This window comes from Halictus rubicundus, chromosome 6 (genome assembly GCF_050948215.1).
Source record: "Halictus rubicundus isolate RS-2024b chromosome 6, iyHalRubi1_principal, whole genome shotgun sequence".
Classification (NCBI taxonomy): domain Eukaryota; kingdom Metazoa; phylum Arthropoda; class Insecta; order Hymenoptera; family Halictidae; genus Halictus; species Halictus rubicundus.
The window spans coordinates 2,698,864-2,724,402 of record NC_135154.1 but is presented as its reverse complement, the minus strand read 5'-3'; the positions used below and the strand labels follow the sequence as shown (position 1 = coordinate 2,724,402).

The 25,539-nt window shown below is 46.1% G+C and overlaps 1 pseudogene; it reads left to right on the top strand.

The window, feature by feature from the left end:
- The first annotated feature begins 23,365 nt into the window (after positions 1 to 23,365).
- On the top strand, positions 23,366 to 24,523 carry LOC143354890 (histone-lysine N-methyltransferase SETMAR pseudogene; annotated as a pseudogene).
- Positions 24,524 to 25,539: the final 1,016 nt, after the last annotated feature.

Here is a 25,539-nt window from a genome sequence, read left to right as displayed (position 1 = left end):
ATATAATTAAGTTATCGTAATTAATGCCGTCGAACCGTCCGGCAATAAAACAATTAATACGCGTGCGTTCAATGGGACATCGGGACTCTCCTCAAGCGACCCTACGTTTACGACGGTCCGCCCATTCATATCTACTTCGGTCCCTAGCTCGGGTACCTGATGTACCGATATTTGTACGATTCTTTCGGGTTTTCCGCACCAGCCAATCAGCCGCTAGTCATTCAACTCAGCGTATAAAAAGGGTAGGCATCAGTTCGAAACTTCACTTCTCAAATTTACTTCGCTTCAGTCACGTCGATGACTTAGTTCTTCCACTCGATTCAACTTGCGCTCGCCACGCCGCTCATCTGTCTGGACTTTCGACTTGTCAAGTCCAGCAGAACCGTCGCATCGATCGACCGCTTACACTTATCTGCGACACCAGTCTAGTCAATAACACTATAAACTCATCATTGTTAAAAGAAACGATTCAACCAAAACAGCTGTCCTTCATTAATTTGACGCACAGCGGTACCAGAATATCGTCATCGCGTAACCGGCCTTACAACCCGGTTAGATTCAAAAGAATCGCGGCATTTCGGTACATGTGTAGGCTCATCGAGCCAGCCTACGCTACAGACTCCTCTGTGGGCTCCTTGCTTGCCCCCTGCGCGGTCTACTCCGCGGTCTCCCTCGCGTGCTCCTCTGTGGGCTCCTTGCTTGGCCCCTGCGCGGGCTACCCCGCCGTCTCCCCCACGCACTCCTCGCTGGGCCCCTCCGCGGCCTCCGCCATGACGGCCGCGGCCTCCTTCTATATCCAGCCGTTTCTGTCTCCGCTGGCCCCGTTTTCTTTGGCGGTATTCCGCCCTCTTTATCAGTTTGGCTAGTTTATTCTGAAAACTAATGTTATTATTTATAATTGTTCGAAATGTTCGAATTAGAATTAGAATTGATTATTCTATATTGACTTACGTATGAATAATCATCCAGCCTGGCTAGGGCTCTCTCTTCTGCGGGTGCCGTGGGCGGTGGGCCAGAATTGTTCATTGGCTTCGGGATGCGGGACGCGATGGGCGGTGGCGTGTCACCGACTCTTACAGGGATCCGCGACGCCCTTGCCTTTGGGGCTGCTCGCTTCCCCTCCGGATCTTGTCGGAGCGACAGCTTTTCCAATTTACTCCGTGCAGGTTCCATTATTCTGGAAAAGAAAAAAAATTATGTTATAGATTATCGAAGGAGTAAAAATGTATATATGTGAAAAAACGTTTTCTAGCGTCCAGAAGAAAAACAATATACAAATGAAATAATAGTTGATTTGATTCGTTGGACGCGTGTTATAGTGTTGTGTAGAATTTGGAAGTGTGCGAGAACGGTTTTTTCGTGACCGTATCGGATTCGTGAACAAAGATTCTAAGTGACTTCAGGTGTGTAATAATTCGAAAGAATCGGGTACGTAATCGTTGGGATGGGTCGGAAATCCACGGGGTCGAGACGTATCAGTGAAGAGCAAAATTGAATCAACACCATTTTGAACAGCATTTACACCAAAAGACTTGAGTGTTTTCGAGAAGCTAGAAGGATTATTTTATTAGTCAAAGATGTAGGAAAAGTTACATTTTACGTTTTTATCTGGGCCTCTATTGAAACTTCAAAAAATGTGTTCCATTGACTCGAACAAATTATATCCATGCTGAAAATGTTATCGATATTTGTCAATTATAAGTCGAATTCGTTAAAAATTGCAACTTTTCCCAAACGTTTATAACTCGTAATCGAATTAACCAATATCATAGGTTTTATTGACTACATTTTCAGCATCGATACAATTTATTTGAGTCAATAAAACATATTTTTTAAAGTTTCAATATAGGCACAGATAAAAGAATTGTAAAATTCAACTGTTACTATTTCTTTCGCGATTTCAAATAAAATCAAAGTTCAAAAATTTTTTACACCGAATTATTGCACACCAGCAGTCACTCACAATTCGATACGATGCCGAACAAAACATTCTCGCACACTTCCAAATTCTACACAACACTATAACACTTCACCACGCGTTCAACGAATCAAGTTTATTCGCGTAATAAATAAAGAAAAAAATCGATGTTCAAATAAGTTGACTGACAAACGTTTCTTCACCTATATTCGCAATAGACTTTTCTATACTTACGTTGTTTCCACTGTCGAAGTCAACCTCGGAATGAGCCTTCGGTCCCAGCGTCGAGCACGGAGGATCCACCGATTTTCCACCGAGTTGGTCTGGAGCAGCTCTCGGGCGAACACCCGAGCCCAGATCCTCTCGCAGCCGCGCTGAATCGTGCTAGCCGCGGTATACTATCGGGCGAACACGACGAAGCGCTGGGATCGGCCGAAGCGTAAGTGGGTTTACGTCCCCTACGTGAAACCGAGACCGCGACCGGATTCTGGGAGGCAGTCGATCGCCTGCCTGCTCTTGTCAGAGCACCATAGGTACGACACTCCGGACCGTCATCCCCACCGCTCGGACCTGTTCCCGCGTCCCGCTCACCCCTCCGGGATCCTGCGCCGCGCTCCGCACGTTTAGTCTCCGATCGGCCGCAGCAGCGTGTGGAACTCGCCTCTCGGTATACTACCGGAGACGAGCGACCTCGCCGGCTTCGGACCGTAGGCATTAGGTTTACGTCTGTGCCTACGTGCTCGAGCCGCGGTCGGGCGGGGACGACGGGTGGGGTGTTCCGCGGATTCCGTACCCCCTCCTCTCCACGCCCCGCGGGCCCAGCCGACGGAGGAAACCACGTCAGTTCACTATAGCTCGCTGGGCCGCGGCGGTGACAACACCTCAAGAGTCGGGAGAGTTCGGGATCGCGCCGAGAGCGCCCGACTCAGACGTCGCTACAGCGAGCACGGCTCGCCCGCGTTCCACGCGTACCGCGCTTTCTCCGCGTACCACGACTTTACGCGAACCGCGCCGAGGGCGCCCGAATAAAGCACCGTTCCAGCGAGCACGGCTCGCCCGCGTTCCACGCGTACCGTTTCCCCCTCGCACCGTATCGAGGAAAACTCCGGTTCCTCGCCGGGACACTCCGGACCCCCGCGAAGCGTACCGAGACCGGAAACCGTACCGGCGCCCCGCGGTTAATTTAGATTTAGTTCGTGCGTAATTAGGATAAGCCGCGTTGATTAGGCTAAGCTACCCGTGTCGGGCTTCCACGCTCACGGTTTTGTTTCTTTAATTATGACCAGGCCGGTGGAGAGGCAGGCTGCCATCGCCAGCCCGTCACCGGACCGTCCGGGAACCCAGGCGACTGACGAGCTGACCGCTCCACGTTTTTTTTGACATACATTATTAATATATTATTTTTACTTCGTTTTCATACGCTCACTTATAGTCTCTTACATTCCTTTTTTTCAATTAACGCAATAAAAATATAGTTTCGTTCATTTACCACAAACGCAGCGTGTCTTATTTAACGACCTCATCCTCCCTCCCCAAAGAACCCTGGTCGCTGAGCGAATCCAGGGGAGGGCACGCGCGCCTCGCTCGCGCCTCACGCAAGCGAGACGCCACCGTTACAAGTTGGATGAAGAGATCCTACCGTACTGGAAAATACGACTCCATGTCCGGTGTGGGTGCAATAATTGGATACCACACGCAAAAAGTTTTATTTACTGGAGTGAAGAACAAGATGTGCGTCATATGTCACAACGCTGCCAGAAAGAACGAAAAGCCGGAAAAACATTCGTGCTTCAAAAACTGGGGACGACACCAAACGTCGACAAAAATGGAGAGCGACGCAATTGCAGATGGCTTCGAGACCAGCATAAAAAAAAAGAGGTCTCGTGTATGCGACACTGATTTCTGACGGCGACAACAGCGTATATAAAAAAATTTTGGATTGTGACCCGTACAAAGCGGAGATGGTTCGTGTGAAAAAGATTGAATGCACGAACCATTTGCTATGCAACTTCTGCAATAAACTAAAAGATATTGCGAAGAAGACTCCGCCCGGGAAATACAGAAAAGCCGTAGAAAGCAGCGTTTGAAGAATGCGTACGGACATTGCGAAAGCTGCGGAATACAGAGTGAAGGAAAATTATTCGATCAATCGCAAGATAAATAACTTGCAAAAGGATTTGACGAACATTCCTAGCCACGTCTTTGGAGAACACAAAGAGTGCCGAAGACTCGGATATTTCTGCGACCGCATCGCAAATAATGACGAAGAAAACATGGTGCCGCACCTAATGGAAAACGGAATATATTACAAGATTCAAGATATCTTCCGTCCGCTGATAGCTCACGCTGAAAGTTTGTTATATAATAGCAATAACAACTCACTGGAGAGCTTCAATTCAATCATTGCGAAATATACTGGCGGCAAAAGGATAAATTGGAGTCAGAGGGGATCGTATACCGCGAGATGTGCCGCTGCTGTTATACAGTATAACACAAATGAGGTATTGTCCCGCATTATGCGAGCCAAGCGAAAGGAGCCGCCGAAATGTTTGGAAGCCATGGAGAAACGAAGAAAAGAAGAGAATGAAAACAGAAACCAAAAACGGAAGTGCTCACCGAAGAAGGCGCGAAAGCCGTTTTCACAGACGACGAGAGACAATGATTACGGACCCAGCGCAAAAAAACCGGACATGGAGGAACATGTGTTCAACCTAGAGAAGGAAAGACACATGGAAATTCTGCAGGATTTTCAGAATAATAGAAAAACCATTGAAAAGGACACTACAGAGCAAGTGAAGAGCCAAAAATGGCAAATGTATAGATCCAAATTACTCACGGCATCGAACTTCGGGCAAGTGTGCCGACGTTTGAAAAAAACACCGTGTGGTAATTTGGTAAGGTCGCTGCTATACCCAAAAGTTTTGGACCTGCCTTCCATTGAGCATGGGCGGCAGTGCGAACATATTGCCCGAGAAGAACTCTCGCGGAAAGAAGGCATCAAAATAAGAAAATGTGGCCTTTTCATCGATGCCTCAATCCCATTTTTGGGAGCTTCTCCGGCGTGATCGATGATGACGACGGTATCGTCGAAATCAAATGCCCGAAAACGGCAGAAAATATATCGCCAAAAGAAGCAATAAAAACAGTACCTGCAGTACGCAAAATATTTGTGGATGATGCGGGTACTGTAATGAACAAAAACCATTACTACTATTATCAAGTGGAAGGGCAGCTGCACATTACGCAAAAAATGTATTGCCTGTTTTGTGTTTGGACACGCAAAGGCTTGATATCGCTAAAGATATATAGAGACGACAAATTTTGGCAGCAAGAAATGCAATCGAAATTGTCCCGATTTTACATACATTGCATGCTGCCGGAAATAGTGGACAGTCGACACAATAGGAGTATGGCCATTCAAGAGCCCTCCGATACAGAGCGAAGAAAGACTATCATCATCAGCTCGCGAATCATTGGAATCGCTGGAGCTTCGTGACGCGATGTCGTCGGGCCGCACACTTTGAAACAGTCTGCGGAACCGCTGATTATTTCAGCGGTTAGAATTTATTTATTTTTGCAGATTCGTCTTCCCTGATAGATTCCAGAGTGCTGCCAATGGATCCCAAACCATCCGACTGCGCATCTCAGACCCGGTAAGTATACACAATCATACGAATTTATCTATTATATGTTTCAATACTTTATTCGTTTTTACTTATGTCATTGATGCGTCCGGAATGTCGTCAGTCCGCCTGCCGGACTTCGCGGGTTCGTAACTCCCGTTTCGCGTGCTCGCGAACGATGTTCGGGGTCATGGCGCAGTTACGGGGTAACCACGTCTATTTAGAAGGAACTCGACGTTGCAATGAGACACGTACGTCTCGTTGCCGAGTTTCCGACCAGGCCCGCGCCAATCAGCGACGAGGACCAGCCGCGCGCCAATCCGCGAATTCGGCCCGGGCACGGACCAATCGACGACCACCGAAGATTCGCGAACGAGCACACGAGGTCCGCGTTCGGGCAATAAAGATCGCGACGAAACCACCCGAGAGCGGAGTTGGTCTCCAGGAGCATTCTAGCTGCGAGTCTCTCATGAGCAGTCGCGCCGCGAACATCTCTCTCGAGTGCACCCTCCTTGCTAGTAGTATAGTATTAGTGTTAGCATAGTGACCGTCCAAGGACTAGGCCTCTTGGGGCCCTCCAGTGCCGCTATACCTGCGTCCTTAACAAAAACTGTCCTTTTTAGGACATTCAAAAAGTCAGTCCAATCCACAACGATTCCCGCCTTCCACAACGGAAGAGCCAGGGAGCAGCAACAACCATGTGAGCCGTATAAACGGAATAAAATTAAAAATCACAGACGATGTAAATAACAACACCCTGGAAAAGCTACCCCATCAACTACAAGAAGCAAAAAGACAGCGAACCGAAAACATGACTAACTCCACACAAAACAACTCATGGGTCAGTACCACCAACCTGACAACCAGTAATAGATTTGAAATCTTCTCAACGGAAGCCTTCAAAAACTTTGCTGACACCGCCGGCGACGTGAGTACCAAAAAAAAACATCACCAGTGGTCCACGCCCCCCCTCCATCCCTAACATAAACCTGCCAAAAAACCCAGTCCGACCCCCACCCATTTACATCCGCCTAGCAGAAAACGAAGTTCTAAAATTTAGTCAGGAACTCGAAACCGAAATAGGAAAAAACTTCTATATTAAATTCCTCGGGAACCAGGTCCGCCTCCACTTCAGCGAAACCAAATTTTTTACCGAAGCTAAACTTGCGTTTCAAAAAGCAGGTTTAAAATTCCACACCTTTGCTCTCCCCAGCGAAAAGCCATTTACGGCCATCCTAAAAGGTCTGCCCTCTATTGATACCGAGTCAATCGCCACTGAACTTCAGTCACAAAAATTAAACCCCACGAGTGTGGTTGCGTTTAAATCCTCCCCACATAACACAATATATAAAATTACCTTCCCCCCGGGCACCAAACTATCCCAAGTAAAATCAGTAGGATTCATCTACTATTGTCGTGTCTATTGGGAACGTTTTATCAAAACCAGAAACTACACCCAATGCTTCAGGTGCCAAGCGTTCGGTCACGCCAGCGCCAACTGCTACAAAAACCCGAAATGTGTTAAATGCGGTCTTGATCATCTAACAAAAGACTGTGCAAAATCACCCAACACTCCTGCAAAATGCGCCAACTGCAGCGGCGCACACACCGCGAATTATTCACAATGCCCAAATCTCATTTCCTACGTAAACAAAAAAGCTACTACCCACCTTCCGAAATCCAATATCCACCCACCCAACAGCGAAATACACACGATCCGTCATGCCTCCATCATCTCCAATAACAGATCCTTCAGCAGCGTTGTCAAAGGACAACCTCCCCTCCATAACACCACTCCAAACACTTCACCTACATCTGATTCCTCCGAAACCAACGAATTCCTAAAAGAAGCCTTAACCTTCGTCAAAAAAGCCATACCCATCTTCAAAGCCATTCGCCCTAAGCTAGCTATCTGCAATACAATGTTCGATAAACTCGAAATACTATTCGATGCCGCCCAGCAATTATTTTCATAAATCACTTTCTCCCTAACAATACCTGGAACCATCATGACATGGAACGCCTGTTCCCTCTCCACCAAATCCACCGAGCTTGAACTCTTCCTAACTACCAACAACGTCCTAATAGCCACAATTCAAGAAACATGGCTGTCCCCCTCCATCGATATCACCTTCACAAACTATAACATTACCCGTGCAGACAGAAACGGTGGTAACCCTCGCGGAGGGGTGGCCATCCTCACCCACAAAAACCTCCGTTACCACCCCTTTAAACTCCTACCTGCTGACAACCTCGAAGCAATAGCAATAAAAATAGCCAGCCTTAACCTAATTATCATTTCGGCATACTGCCCCAAACAAACCCTCGATACCGCTGCTCTCGACTCCATCACAAACTTCAACCTCCCATTCATCGCTGGCATAGACCTAAACGCCAAACACACCATCTGGAACAACTCCACCAATAACAAAAACGGCAAAATCCTCGAGAACCACATGGCCAACAACCGTTATTCCATAATAGCTCCCCCGACAGGCACCTACTTCAGACCCAACTGTACGCCCACTAAAATAGACTTTTTCCTGGCCAACACTCTCTCCAACCATCCTTGCGAAGTGTCCGATGACCTCTCCTCCGACCACCGTCCTGTCCTTCTATTACCCCACCAAAAACACTCCTTCACCACCTCCTCCCCCATCACAAACTGGGACACCTACCAAATCCACGCAGCCAAAATTCCGATCACACCACCCATCTCCTCAACACAAGACATCGACATAAAGGTCTCCCAACTTCAAAAATATCTCAAATCCTGCTTCCACAAATCCACCTCCTTCATAAACACTGTGACGTTGCACAAACCCCGCCGCCCTTAAGGGTCCCTAACAACCGAACGAAGGGACCGGACTGCCGTAAAACACGTTGTCGCGAATAGAACCACGGCTCGATAAGTTAGGAAGCGCTCCCCGAGGAACTCCCGAATCGACAGGAAACGCGTACTTTCACCCTTTCGCGCACGCCGAGCCCGGCAAGTTTCAGGTACGCGAGCGGCGCCCCGGCATCCAGCCGACCTGAAGAAAGGGCACAGCGCTTCGCGGGACCACCTACGCCAAACCATGGCCATTACGCAAATCCGGTGCACCGGTAATAACGAGGAATGGGCGACGCCACACACGGGCCAGACAACCCGGAGGTGACGAAGCGGGACGAAGGCCCCTGTCGACCATCCGACAACCTATTTCGCGGTCCTGCCGTCGCCTCACCTAGCCAATTGCAAGGGGCCTCGGCGAGGGTGGTGTAGGCGCACCCCCCCCTCTCCATACCGGGGTAGGTCACCGATCTGCCCCGCGTGTCAATTTCGGAATGATTTTCGCGTAAGGTCTGGGGCCCAAGGACCCGACGTAGGCACGATCCTGCGAGTTCCGAATCTCGCGCCAGACGCGCGCCCTATTAGAGGAAAAGCCGGGCTACGGCCAGGAGTGGGGATGCGAGGACCCTGCCGTAACGCGAACGGACTAGGCCGAATTACTGTCGCGGTGACTTCCGTACGGAATCGTGTCTCGAAAATTACCGAACCAGCCCGGACCGCCGTGTAACCGGCTCTATCGAAACTCGTCCCGATTACCGTCCACGCGAAGTGCGTGCAATTCCAATATCGAGCTACCGCGGGACCACGATCTCGATACCGATAGGAAGCCAGAGCCGAACACCCGGTAGACCATCCCGAGCGAGGCGGGCCGAACCGCGACAGAAGGCGGAAGTAGTACCGACAGGAACGGTGAGTCCCTTAAGTGACCCTTTTCGTGTATTTTTCGCGAGTTGGTTCGCCAGGCTCTGTCGGGGAACAAACGAGGTCGGCCGACGACGATCCCGTGCCCTCGCGGCAACGCGAGCTCGCGGATCGCCCGTCGGACGCGTAATATCGCGTCTCGTTCCCCGAGTTTTCGCGCGCCGAGGCGCTTCTCGCCTCGGACATTCCGCTAGTACCGAATTCACCGGTACCTTGAGTCTCGGCTGCGAGTTCCCGGAAAAATATCGCGCGGAAGTCTTCCTCGGAGGAGCTGCCGCCGTTATCGTTTGCAACCATCTGTTTGTTACGTTACATTTCGCGTTATTCCTACCGAGCCGTCGCATAGTCTATCGCGAAGTTTTCGCCGAGCGTTCGCCGTCCGTCGGAACCGAAACCGCGCCGCGACAGTCATACCGTGATCGCGCCGACCACCTGCGTGCCGCGAAACCCTCGCTTCGGCGAGAGGCTATTCTCGTGCCGATCTACCGCACCCCCGCGGCGTATTTTACCGATCGACAACAGCGCGTTGCGAACCCTCCACCTTACCGCAAACTGTGTACGAAGAGCGCGGGCTCTCGGGTGCGGCCACGTGGCCGCGGCTTTGTAAAACCACCGACGCCAATAAAATTGTAGAGCCCAGTCTGACTACCGATATTTCCACCTGCGCGATCCGCCCTGCCGTGAGGGCTGTCCTCGTTCCCTTCCGTGTCCGAACCCCCGGCCCTTCTCGCGCCTCTCGACCTTCTCGCGGTTCCCGAAGGTTCACCTCCCGCCCTCAGCTTCGGCTAAGGGCGGACTTCGTTCTCGTTTCGCGTGGCACCCGTCCGGTGCCTGGCGCCCGAGCAGTAGGCTCTTCCCGATTTCCGAGAACCTTCGAGAATCGGTTAGTACCGGGAGGACCGCGTATTCACGGCCGTACGCGGCCCGGCCTCTGAGCCCATAAATTCCCGGAGTGGACCCCGCCCCCGCCTTCCTACGCGGCGAGTGGAGGCCCACGTTACAACACTCCTGACAAATTCATCCGACCTGAGGAAAAACTAAAATTCACAATCCGTCTCCGAAACGCAGCCAGGAAAAGATGGCAAAGAACAGGCAACCTCATCTCCCTTGAATATTACAAACAACTGAACAAATCCATTCGAAATAGAGTCTTCATCCTAAAAACCGAACACATCAAAGATCAGGTTAAAAACGCTCAAAACACCCACACCTTCTGGCCCGTTTTCAGAAAAATTATGAAAAAACCGACTAACATACCCCCCCTCTTAGACTCAACCGGAAACTATCAAGACACTAGCTCCAAAAAAGCCCAACTCCTGGCCGACCAATTCTCCTCGGTCTTTGACGAGGCCTACAAATCCAAATCTCCCCTCCAAACACAAATAAACTTAAAACTTCAAGATTTCCACCTCAAAGAACACCTCGCCCCCTCATCAAGCTCGGACATCACCAATCATCTCTCCCCCAGAACCTTAAAAGATATTTCCACCAAACTTAAACCGAAAAAAGCCTGTGGATGGGATGGTTTCTCTCCTAACCTGATTATCAAAGCCCCTAGAAACACTTTCGTACAACTCTACTACATTTTCAAAGCATGCTTCACGTTCGCATACTTCCCCAAGGCCTGGAAAGTAGCAAAAGTTATACCAATTCCCAAACCCGGGAAAAATCGTAAACTCCCCTCGAGTTACAGGCCCATCAGCCTTCTCCCCACTCTCGGAAAACTTTGCAACGAGACGCATGTGTCTCGTTGCGAGTCATTCTGTACCTTAGCCCGCACCAATCACCGGTGCGGGATAGCCGCGCGCCAATCCGCGGAATCCAGCCCGAGCGCGGACCAATCGCAGTGTGCCGAAGATTCGCGAACGAGCACACGAGGTCCGCGTTCGGGCTATAAAGATCGCGACGGAACCAGCCGAAGCCGGAGTTGGTCTGGAGCAGCTCTCGGGTGAACACCCGGGCCCAGATCCTCTCGCAGCCGCGCCAACTCGTGCTAGCCGCGGTTTACGATCGGGCAAACACGACGAGGCGCTGGAATCGGCAGAGCGTAAGTGGGTTTACGTCCCCTACGCGAAACCGAGACCGCGACCAGGATTCTGGGAGGCAGTCGATCACCGGCCTGCTCTTTTCAGAGCACCGAGGATACGACACTCCGGACCGTCATCCCCACCACCTGGACCTGTTCCCGCGTCCCGCTCATCCCTCGGGGATCCAGCGTCGCGCTCCGCACGTTAGTCGTCGACCGGCCGCAGCAGCGAGCGGAGCTCGCCTCTCGGTATACTACCGGAGACGAGCGCCCTCACCGGTTTCGGGCCGTAGGCATTAGGTTTACGTCTGTGCCTACGTGCTCGAGCCGCGGCCGGGCGGAGGCGACGGGTGGGGGGGTTCCGCGGATTCCTAACCCTCTCCTCTCCGCGCCCGCGTGCCTAGCCACCAGGAAACGAAGCCGATCCACTCTCGTTCGCTGGGCAGCGGTGCTGATACCATCTCGAGGATCGGGAGAGCTCGGGACCGCGCCGAGAGCGCCCGACTCAGGACCGCGTTAGCAAGCACGGCTCACCCGCGCTCCCCGCGCACCGCGTTCTCGATACACACCGCGACCGTACCCGAGCCGCGCCGAGGACGTCCGACGGCAGGCACCGGTCCCGCGAGCGCGTCCCGCCCGCGTCGAATATTTCCCGCGTACGAGCAAGACCGAAGACCGTGCCGGCGTCCCGCGGTTACTATAGGTTAGTTCTCGTAGATAAGTAATGTAAGATACTCGCGTCGGAATCCACCGTTACGGTCTATTTATTTTTTGGTTATTAGGCCACCGGCCATCAGCAGCTCACCGCCGGACCGTCTGGGAATCCGGGCGGATAAGCCGCAGACCGCGTCACGGTTCAGTTTATATTTAATCCAGTTTATTCTTTTGTTTCATTAGACCACGTCTACGATTAATAAATCAGTTTACTCCTTTTGTTTCTTTCAACCACGTTTTTTTTTATTAATAAATCAGCTTTGTTGTCACCAAAACGGCCTGAGTTATTGGACCACTTCCTTCTCCCTCTCCGCCGAACCCTGGTCGCTGAGCGAATCTAGGGGAGGGACCGCGCGCCTCGCTCGCGCCTCCACGCAGGCGAGACGCTACCGTTACAACTTTTCGAGAAAGCCATTTATAAATTTCTCCTGGATCACATCACCAAAAACAATATTCTTATCGACGCCCAATTCGGCTTCCGAAACTGCCACTCCACCATTCACCAACTGATCCGCACAACTCAATTCCACACAAACCACCTAAACACAAACCGCTTCTCTGGAATGGTCCTACTGGACCTTAACAAAGCCTTCGACTCAGTATGGCACAACGGCCTCATCTATAAATTAATAAACCTCGGCTTCCACCCCAGGCTAACTAAACTCCTCCATTTCTACCTGGAAAAAAGATCTTTCTTTGTTCAGATAGACCGCGATCAGGTTCTGGGAGGCAGTCGATCGACGGCCTGCTCTTTTCAGAGCACCGTAGTTTCGACACTCCGGACCGTCATCCCCACTCCTCGGACCCGTTCCCGCATCCCGCGCTCCCGTCCGAGATTCCGCGCCGCGCCGCAGACGTTTAGTCTCCAACCGACCGCAGCAGCGTGTGGAGCTCGCCTCACGGTATACTACCGTCGGCTCGCAGCGCTTCCCGCCACGAGGCGTGTACCGCTACACATTCCGAAACATTAGATTGTTCGATGGAAGATTTGAACATAATACGTATGAAGAGAACGGGGTTGGAGACCACTCTGACCGTGAAATGCATAGAGCCAATATCCACAGTCAACCTGATGATCCTCAGGTCATGGATATCAATCGGAATGCAGTGGCAGGAACAATTCTCAACGGAGGCGGCTACGCACAAATAGAAGAATTCCTCACTGCCATTAATGTTCCCGGTATGTCAACGAAGGGATACAGCAAATGCCATGACGACATCGTGGAGAAATTAATCCGTACTGCGGAAGCGGAAATGGTAGCAGCGGCTGAAGAGGAGAAAAGACTAGCCGTTGGAAGAGGCGACGTGTTAGCATGTGGAATTCCACCAGGGGGCATAAGCTGAAATGCAAATAATTTAACCACTAAGTTGCTGGCCCCGAGCACTAGGCGGCGTTGGTGTTCCCCATCACGTGATGGGGGCACATGCGCAGAACGCTTGCTTTGCTCTGACTGACGCTAACGCTAACCGACGCTAACCTAGCGTCCAAGCGTCCTGTACAGTCCTGTAGCATCCATACTGTCATTCAATCATGATGAATCATATTTGTGAAACTAATATTAAAGAAAAAGCTATAAAATATTTACAAGAAAATGTAAGTTTCAACACAACACATACCGAGCATGCCACTACATTACAATACAATATTTTCCAAAATATATTTAATTACATTTTCAATATGTACATGAAACATGTCAATAATATATTAACCGGAAAGTTGAAAAATATTCAACAAACGGAATCACCTTTGTTTGAGATAGCGCGTACCTATTATAAGAAACATTGTAGAAGAAAATAAATGGATTTATAATAAATATTTATTTTTATATATTTCAAGCTGTATAAATTTCTACCCTTTCCACTGAAAAGATTAATTGTACGCGTGTACATGAAAGTACATATAGCTGCAATAGAGTTGTGTGAGTCATGCGAGTATCTGTGTGTGAGTGAGTAGCGTTTGTATCTACATATATATACTGTTATTAGTTCGGGCCCCGAGCACTAGAGAGCGCTAAAATACTGGTCACTTTTATAACACGGCAGCTTGCACCCCCTGAATTCCACACATTCCCGTCGTGGCTGACGGAAGTTGGATGAAGCGGTCCTACCGCACAGGAAAGTACAATTCAATCTCTGGTGTCGGCGTGATAATAGGCTATCACACGAGGAAAGTTCTATTCATTGGAGTACGAAACAAAACGTGCTCCATTTGTTTGAACGCGGCGAAAAAGAAAGAAGAGCCGCGGCAACACGCATGCTTCAAAAACTGGGGCAGAAACCAGCCGTCCACCAGAATGGAGAGTGACGCCATCGCAGAAGGTTTCTATACCAGCGTGGAAAAACGTGGATTGATTTATTCGACATTAATTGCTGACGGCGACAGCAGTGTCTACAAGAAAATTCTCGACTGTGATCCATATAAAATATGGATGATCCGCGTGAAGAAAATTGAATGCACAAATCATTTGTTGCGCAACTTTTGCAACAAAATGAAAGATGTTGCGAAAAAGGCTCCGCCCGGTCACTACAGGCAAGCCGTAGAAAATAATATTCGGCGGATGCGCTCGGGGTAATGAAAGCTGCGGAGTATAGATTCGAAGAGAATCTGCCGATGGTACAAAAAATAAAAAATTTATGCGACGATATAATTGTTACGTATGGAGACGTTTCTCCACGTTCATTTCGATTAGAAGTTCTAATCTCTTTTCTGAGAACGAAAAGCGTCCCAACAGGCCCCTTGTTTAATGATTGTACTCCGGCTGGACGCAACTGGCTCGAAGCATGGTTCAGTAACAGCACCGTACGATTTCCTAAATTGGAAATCTTCAAAACATCCCCTTCTGGAATGTTTTGTCAAGATAGTCTTTGATAGGAAACATCCTGGCTAACCCTTCGTTTTACCCCTATAAACAAAAGATCCAGCTGCAAACCTTAAATTCACTTGAAACGACAAATACGAGTACGCGACCGTAAAATAAAACAGATACATTCCCCTCTCATTTTTAGGGTATATAAACCCATGCATTTTCATCCTCTTTGGTTCAGTCGAGAAGCGGTTCAGTAGAGATTCAGAAGTGATTCGGTCGCGGTATAGTAATCGTGCAGTCACGTCGCGTTACACGCGTAAGAGTCAGTTCTAGTGAGATCGGGTAAAAGTCCCTTTCGAATCAAACGTAACCTTATAGAATCCGTTAGTTCGTGTATATTCTATTTGGCTTTCAACAATCGCTCTCCGACCCCGCATTGCCAGTGCGTCAACACCGTGCATCACTAGGTAACAATTTCTCTAATTGTACACTTACCACATTCACTCGCGACACAGACAATTACACTTGTAACTATTCCAATTCAGAATAAATTGTCTTGTTTGTTAACCCGCGTAATCTACAACCCTTAATTATTGCCTAATATCCTAATCTAATAATTGAACGTTCCCACATGATACAATCTTACCGCTCGGATTGTATCAATTAAATTATATATAAGTTACGAGGCTTACTAATCCTAATTCAAATCAACAAAGATTTCAATATTAACTAATAATAGAAAGCATATTCAAGAAGTAATAACCCCCTCGTCGGCCTCTCGCGTTGCTCGCAGCCCTGGCTCGTAACAAAACTGGTGACAGCGGTGGGATGCATTCAATTATTTTAGGATCGCTTTAATTTTTGGTTTTTTACAAGTTAAATTACTCGTAACTGAGTATCGACAATATACTAGTTTTCGCTAGTCACGTCGTAATATTATAAGCAATATACTAGTTTTCGCTAGTTACGCTTTAAAAAATGCTGAACGGAATAGCAAATACTTCTAACGCTGACATAATGAACTTGACGGTATCACTTGCAAATTCTATGTCGCTGTTGACGCAAAGGACATGTTTACAAAACGTTACTTCGACAATTCCGACTTTTAATGGGGAAGACCCACCCTTGCCTCGTTTCGCGCAGACTATAGAGGACGGGTTAACGTTGATTCCTGAGGGTACGGAAACCGAGTATCTAGCAATTGTTCTTACTAAACTCGTCGGGCCAGCACGTAGAAGCACATTAGAGCACAAGTTTACGACCGTAAAAGCATTAATTCAGCACTTAAAGAAAACATTCGCGCCTGGCAAAAGTTTGTCATATTTCCAAGTGGAAATCGCGAAGTTACGCATCCGCGAAGGTGAGAGCCTACGACAATACATCGATAGGACAAGCCACCTAGTCTATTGTACGCGCGGAGCCATTAAGGAAAAATACGAGGTCCACGCTGAAGAATTCATCAAGGAAATGGAGAAGGACGTTCTGGAAAACTTCATCGATGGATTACCGAATCGTATTGCCTTGAAGGTGTCGGCTCTCCTAAAAGATACAGAAAATCTGGAGGAAGCTTACGACGCTGTGCTGCAAATAGATAAAAAACTAAGAAATCGAAGACAATCGCCTCGGAATGAATCACCATCAAGGTGGTCCCACCGAGAATCTTTCGACCAAGATCCTCGTTATCGCGAACGTGAAGTGTCGTATCCTCTATCTCCGAGCAGATATGATCGACACAGAGATCGACGCACGAGACCATATGGTTTTGAGGAGGAAAGAGAAGAACGCGCTTCTGCCTGGACCTTGCGTCACAGGAGCCCCTCACACTCCCCCTCTAATCGCTCCGAGTCATCAATGGGTGATGACGGAGAAAAACGGTATACGATTCTAAAGGGTACCGATAAAAATCGCATGTCAAACATGTATTGTTGGCATTGCGGAACTTCCGGGCACGACGGGAAATTCTGCAGGAATCGTCCCCGTAGCCCGCGATTCCGACGAGATTCGCGAGATTCGCGAGATTCGTCCGTGGAATCAAAGAAATTTTTAAACTACGATCGCGCTCACCGTACAGGCGACACGATGAGCGAAAAGAAAGAAGATCGCCCAAGATCCGTCCGCTTCGAAGAGAAACCCTCATCAAGGAAGCACCTGCACCACGGATAAAAATTACGATCCCAGAACTGGAATCAGGAACGGGAGAATTTTTAATTGACGGTGGAGCGTCCGTAAATTTGGTAGTCCTCGACGCTCTAGAAAGAACAGCAGAGATTTCACGAGAGGAAATCGAAATAACTGGACTCACCACAACCCCGATTTTCACCGTAGGGACGACAATTCTTCATATCCATGAAGCCCCAGCAATATTTTACGTAGTAAAACACCTTGCCATAGAAGCAGATGGACTAATCGGAAGCCCATTCCTAAAACAAGAACAGGCTGAGATTTCCTATTACCATGGAACACTGGTATTAAAGAACAAACCTATCAGGCCTATTCGATTTTCAAATTATTTAGAAGCACCAGAAAGAACAACTAAACACCGCATTCCAGCAAGAACCTCACAACAAATCGCTATTCACATAGCTAATCCGAAGATCAAGGAAGGCTACTTGCCTCGCATAAGAACACATGACCAATTGTACATAGGAGAAGCAGCTGTCATAAACGATCAAGGAAGGTGCCATGTTATGGCAACCAACACCAGCGAAGAAGACCTGGACATAGAAATAGAACCACAAATTTTGGAACCCTATGACATTGTAAGCACTTCGGACGAAGACATCTACTCAGAGGTACAAGGTCATGCTAATTTCAACAACAGAGAAGATAGGGCACAGGGAATCTCCCAAATGTTAAATCTCAAGCACTTGAACAAAGAGGAACTGTGCAGCATCACTGCTCTGTTAAAGGAGTTTCCCGACCGATTTTATCTCCCCGGAGATAAGCTAGGGAAGGCCTCCGATTTCAAACATTCCATACACACGACCGACGAAATTCCAATAAACACAAGACAATATCGCTATCCTCCGATACATCAACATGAGATAAAAAAGCAGATAGACGCATTACTATCCGAAGGAATAATAACTCTGTCGAAATCCCCATATAATTCACCTTTGTGGATTGTACCTAAGAAACCGGATGCACAGGGAAACAAACGTTGGCGTATGGTCATAGACTTCCGTGCGCTTAATGATAAAACAATTTCTGATAAATACCCGCTACCACAGATTACAGAAATATTAGATCGTCTCGGTGGAGCTAAGTACTTCTCCGTTTTCGATCTCGCAAATGGTTTTCACCAAATAGAGATGGACCCGAAAGATAGGCAGAAAACAGCCTTTACCACACCTAACGGACATTATGAATTTTCACGAATGCCGTTTGGTTTAAAAAATGCACCACCCACCTTCCAACGCCTCATGGATCAAGTACTAACTGGACTCCAAGGAACGGACGTGTTCGTTTACCTGGATGACATTGTGGTTTACGCATCATCACTACATGAACATAACGTTAAAGTCAGGAAATTATTCAATCGCTTACGAGAACATGGCTTAACCCTCCAGACTAATAAATGTGAATTTTTACGGAAAGAAGTTACTTACCTTGGACACATTATTTCAAGACAAGGAGTAAAACCTGACCCCAGAAAATTAAAAGCCGTCAAGGATTTTCCAACACCCACCAATCAGAAGAATATACAACAATTTTTGGGATTAGTAGGATACTACAGACGATTCATATCAGATTTCACCACTAAAGCAAAACCGTTGATTAGCCTCTTGGGAAAAGGAATAAAATTCAAATGGACAGAAGAACAGGAAAACAGCTTTAAACAATTACGTGAAGAACTTTGCCAAGAACCTATTTTACAATACCCCGACTTCAGCAAACCATTCATCGTTACAACGGATGCATCAGAACATGCCATTGGAGCCGTGCTTAGTCAAGGCGAGATTGGAAATGATCTGCCGATTGCTTACGCATCACGCAGCCTCAATAAAGCAGAGAAAAATTACTCAGCTACAGAAAAAGAATGTTTGGCCATGGTTTACGCCGTTCAATATTTCAGACCGTATGTTTACGGAACCAAATTCACTCTTGTGACAGATCACAGACCTCTAGTTTGGCTACATTCTGTAAAAGATCCGACATCAAGACTCATGAAGTGGAAATTGAGACTTCTGGAGTACGATTATCAGGTTATCCATAAATCCGGAAAAACGAATATGAACGCAGATGCTCTTTCACGCAACCCTACCATTTCCTGTTTACCGCTTATTCCACGTGAACTTCGAGATCCCGATTTCAAGACCCAACTACCGAAGACACATGAAGACAGACCGAATTCAATTGGACAACGTATCAGACAATTACGTCGAGACCGAGAAAAACGACCGAAATATCAAGAAACAAGCAGTTCAGATGAAAGAGAAGAGCCCGCTCTTGGAAAAGTGCGACACTCTCCCATAATAAACAAAAATCGGTCCCTTCCGAGCCTATCTAGAGAAGTGTTGATGCCAGATGAAGACCAGGATACCACACACCAGTTTTCACCCGCAGCAAACTCCACAGAAATTTTTTCTACAGATAAGAACCAAAGCTTATCTGATGATTTAATCTCGTTCGAAGAACCGCTCGAAAATACAGTTATTGAAAATACAAACAATTTGCAAGTGGATCCACCTAATATACTGCAGGAACAATCAGACAGAACAGATGGAATTTTACAACCCACCATAATCCGGCTACCCACAAGCGAAACATGTGCAAGGCACTTACCTGACCGTACAGCAGACCCTTACCCATTCTTTGATACCGCTACCGACAGTTCTCCTACCGAAACTGACCTGGAAGCGCCGCCAGAACCAAAACAAAAGATTATCGTTTCTTCAAACACCCTCACAGCAAAAGAAGACAATTACGTGCACTTTATATCAGCCGACTGCAATTTAATAACTCCCATCGGAAAATTACTTTTGGACGCCGAATTAATAAACAAACAGGAATTTCTAGCTGCAGGACCAAAGAAGGGACAAGTTGTAATCTCAAACAACGGATTGTTTAAAACATTCAGCATAATAATTTCCGACAATTTTTATGATAAACCAAATAGAATGGACATAGTCAACGGATTGAAAACTCTCCAACCAGCTTTAAAAGAAAACAGGATCGAATCTTTTCGAATATCAGCCACCGGAGATTTGCATAAATTGCCACTCAACGAATTTTTCAATACATTGGAAGAGACCTTCACAGAGCAAATTCCTCAAATCACAATATGCAATTGCATTATCACCACACCTTCCGCGGAAAATAGACAAGAGATTATTCACGAAGCACGCGATAGTTTGATCGGAGGACATAAAGGAGTCACAAAAACCTACAATCGTATTCGAGTAAGATTTCATTGGCCACACATGCGCAATGAAATTCAAGATTACATCCGAAAATGCAAAAGTTGTCAGGAACAAAAATTAGTCCGTGTAAAAACCCGTCAGCCTATGCTGATCACCGACACACCTTTGGACGCATTTGATAAAATTTCTCTGGATACCGTTGGACTATTACCAGTCACACCAGGAGGCAATCGATACATTCTTACTACAGTCCGCGACACTTGATTAAACGCAGTGTTATTTTCATAATATTTTAATGTAATAAAGTTTAAATTAACTTTTTTTCCTTGTGCATTCTATTTTTCAGATATAGTAATTAAAGCTTACGCACTTTGCTTGAAGAAATTGTTTATTCTGTATAAAAGTATTCGCTTTTTCTGAAAACAGTCGAAATGCATATGCGACACTTGATTAAACGCGGTTCCTTTTTTTATAGTCACGGTCCTGTTTTCTGCATTTCTTTTGTTTCATTTCGTTTCTTAGCAACCAATGTATCATGTCCAGAATTATACTGCAAGAGCAAGCTAAAAATTTGTGAGAAAAACGAAATAATGGGACGTGCAAAGCAGTTAAACGGTATCGAAATTGGAAAGATTCAGGCGTTAAAAGAAGAAGGGTATTCCAAAAGAGAAATTGCAAGAAGATTAAATAGAAGTGAATTTGTCATACGTTCCTATTTGAAGAATAGTGAAAATTATGGAAAATTATACAAAGGCAGAACTAAAGAGGCTCTATCGCCAAGAGAAAAAAGGTCGGTTTTGAGGATTGCATCGAATTCTACTTGTAGTGCGAAGCAAATTGCTGAGAAGGCTAATGTTTCAGCGAGTGTACGAACCGTACAAAGATATTTAAAAAAGATACCCACCATCGAAAGAAGATGCATGAAGAAAAAACCTTGTTTAAAAGACCGTCATAAAAAGGATAGACTCGAGTTCGCCAGGAAGCATATGGATTGGGTGTCACAATGGCAAAAAGTAATTTTTTCTGACGAGAAAAAGTTTAACTTGGACGGTCCAGATGGGTACTCCTATTATTACCACGATTTGAGAAAGGAAGAAAGAATTTTTTCTCGAAGACAGCATGGAGGAGGATCCGTTATGATTTGGGGAGCCATAAGCTCTAAAGGTGTCGTGGATTTGAAGGTCATGAAAGGGCGGCAGGATTCACAAAAATATTTGGAGATATTAAGAGCAGCAAAAATTAAGATTTTTGGCGTTATTAATGATAATGATTGAATTTTTCAACAAGATAACGCTGCAATACATACTGCCAAGATAATCAAAAAGTGGTTTGAAGAGCAGGAAATAACGTGTTTAGAATGGCCAGCACTATCACCCGACATAAATATAATAGAAAATGTTTGGGGATTTTTGTCAAGAAGGGTCTATATGAATAATAGACAATTTTCAAGTCAAGAAGAGCTGATAACCGCGATTGAAGAGGAGTGGAGAGCCATACCACAGGATTACATAAATACATTGTATAAATCATTACCAAATCGCATATTTCAAATCATAAATAAGAATGGAGGATACTCAAAATATTAATAAACCATGATTGTGATGATAACAATGTGTTTTAGCGGTTTAATTACAGTGCGTTTAATCAAATGTCGCAAGATTATCCTTACTTTTTTTCAAACAAGCGAATAATTTTGTACTGCATAAATAATTTCTCGAAGTAAAGTATGTAAACTTTTATCAAATAGAATCTATCATATTGAAAACACAAAAATGATAATTTAAATTTCATTTAGTTAAAATACAGCAAAAATACCACTGCGTTTAATCAAGTGTCGCGGACTGTATGCAGGATAATTTAACCAAATATTGTATTGCAGTAGCAATACCCAACATCCGAGCCACTACCATTACCGATGCTTTCGCAAGGCATTTCATCGCAGTTTACGGAACACCTCGAGCCATATTAACAGACAAAGGAACCAGTTTTATCGGAAGCCTCATGAAAAACTTATCTGAAATTTTCAAAATCAAACAGATCACTACTTCAGGATACCGACCGCAAACCAATGGATCATTAGAACGAAGTCACATCGTACTCACGGAATATCTCAAGCATTACATGGATAATTACGACGACTGGGATTTGCTAATTCCTTTTGCAATGTTCTCTTACAATACCTCAGTTCATGAAGCCACCAATTTTACACCATACGAATTAATTTTTGGTAAACAAGCTCGGGAACCAACCTCATTTCCTACTGGTACGAACTTGAAAACGTATGGAGACTATTTAGCAGAGTTAATAACCAATATAGTCCGAATACGTAATTTGGCTGCAAACGATCTTAATAAAGCAAAAGCTCGCTCAAAAAGCTACTATGATTGCAAGGCAAACCCTGCCACATTTAAAGTAGATGATTTCGTTTACGTACTCTTGGAACCTCGTACTAGCAAATTCGATCCCCATTACATTGGACCGTACAGAATATTAGACGTGACAGACTTGAATAATGTTGTATTACAAACACCAAACAAAACAATAACTAAACATCAAAATAAATTAAAACACGCTTATTTTGAACCAACAGCCGGGAATGACCATGATTCTCTTTTGCGTACTCCTGCTGCCACTGACAATGGGTCAACACCCGGGAAATAAAGACTCAACAATAGAGATATTACAACAAAACACTGGTTTATTCTTTGAGAAATTGTCGGACATCCGGATCTATCAAACACAATGGCGCCTAGTAACTTCGCTTGACGTCAACAAATATCTACAACACGCACCACCTGTACAACAATTGATTTCCATAATCGATCAGCTCTGCAAAAGGCACGAAGCCACCAAATGTCTCAACGAAGACCTCGGACCTCGATTGATAAAGAAGGAAGAAAACACTCGTTATTATCGGAATTTGATAAAATCCGCAATGGGCGACCACCCATACCTCAATACAAAATCACCCCGACGTAATGCACCATTTGGATTCATCGGAACAGTCAGCAACATCCTCTTCGGAACCTTGACTCAGGAAGACGCAGATTATTATAATCACGAATTGAATAAAATATTAGGTTAAGTAAAAAGTTCTGAGCGTTTTTCGCTAGATGTCTTCAGCGAGCCATATCTCACGATGTTCACATCGTATCGAGTCATAGTATACGGCAATTTCAAGGTGATATTACGCATGAATAAAGGTCTTTGTTAGTTTTTTGTTTTGGTGAAGCCAGTTGTGTGTTACAGCGTTCGAAAATGGAGGTAAAAAAAGAGAAAATTCGATACATTCTTCAGTACCACTACGACCAAGGTGAAAAGGCGGAGCAGGCAGGCAAAAAAATTTGTGCTGTTTATGGACCCAATACAGTATCGAATGCAACAGCAAAGCGGTGGTTCCAACGATTCCGTTCTGGTAATATGGACGTCGAAGATGAGGCACGCTCTGGTAGGCCAATCGTCGAAAATGTGGACAAAATCATGGAAATCGTCGAGTCGGACCGGCATGTAAGCACTTATTCCATTGCCCAGGAACTGAAGATTAGCCAGAAAACCGTTTGGAATCATTTGCATAAGGCAGGCCTCAAGAAGAAGCTCGATGTATGGGTGCCACATGAATTGACGCAAAAGAACCTTTTGGACCGAATTGATGCCTGCGATTCTTTGTTGAAACGTAACGAAATCGACCCATTTTTGAAGCGGATGGTGACTGGCGATGAAAAATGGGTCACATACGAGAATAACAGCCGAAAAAGATCGTGGTCCAATCGCGGTGTGCCGGCCCAAACGATCGCCAAGCCTGGATTAACGGCCAAGAAAGTTTTATTGTGTGTTTGGTGGGATTGGAAGGGAATCATCCACTACGAGCTGCTCCCATCGGGCCAAACACTCAATTCGGACCTCTATTGTCAACAACTGACCAGACTGAAGCAGGCCATCGACCAGAAGCGGCCAGAATTGGCCAATAGGAAGGGTGTAGTTTTTCATCAAGACAACGCCAGGCCGCACACATCTTTAACGACGCGTCAGAAGCTCCGAGAGCTTGGCTGGGACGTTCTATCGCATCCGCCGTATAGTCCAGACCTGGCACCAAGCGATTATCACCTCTTCAAGAATTTGCAAAATTTTCTTGATGGTACAAAACTGGCCTCAAGAGAGGCTTGTGAAAATGAGCTGGTCAAGTTTTTTACCAATAGGGACGAGGACTTCTTCAACCGCGGAATTATGAAATTGCCTTCAAAATGGACAAAAGTTATCGAACAAAACGGCGCATATTTGATCTAAATCGAATAATCCTAACTATGTTAATTTCATCGTCGAAATAAAGCGAAAAAGCGCTCAGAACTTTTTACTTCACCTAATATACAAAAACGAACATGAAATCACGGAGATAATAGCAAGGCAAACCCATATTATAAAAGGAGAGTTCTCTACGGTGCATACAAGATTATTGAATTTAACAAATGGAATGTCGAAACTTATGAAAATAGTTTCCGAACATTCCAAGCAACTATATGAAACACAATCAGAAATAGACAGGCTGCGATTCGAGGGTGTTATAAGGGAATCTTTGTTCGAAATCGAAAGAGGTTTAGACGACTACAGCACCAACTTGCTACTGTTAATAGATGCAATATTATTGGCGAAACAGGGGATTTTACATCCAGCAATCTTCTCACCCCAACAGTTACTGAATTCCGCCTTGAAAATCAAACAAACCTCGTCGCACGAGTTTCCTTTCTCGCCCGAGGAATTACTGACTGAACAGCTTGAAAGAATTACCAAGCTAAACATAGTTTTCACGAAAGGCAGGATAGTCTTCGAGCTCACCGTACCATTGCTAGACCACCAAATATTCAATTTCTACAAGATCTACCCCTGTCCATCCATGCAACCATTGGGACCCAAGATGATGTCGTACATAAAACCACGATTTACATACATTGCAGTATCATCCGACGAACAACAGTATTTCCTGCCAACCGAAGATTACCTAAGGAGTTGCCGTTCCCACCATAGGCAATTATTAGGACCATCTACCCTGCCCATATATCAAACAAACCAACATGCAACCTGCGAAACCACCCTACTGTTGAACCCCGCCACAATAGACTGGAGTACCTGCAACATCAAGGTGACCGCTTACCTGCAGCCCCACTGGCGAGCTCTAAACACACCAGCCACATGGTTATACTTTATGCCAGAAGAAAAGAAAGCCCAAATTTACTGCAGAGGGAAAAAGGCAACCATAAGGACATTTCAAAAGACAGGAATTTTTAAATTGGAAGCAGGCTGTCAGACGACCATAAACTCCATGCAGCTTAAATCATTGGACAT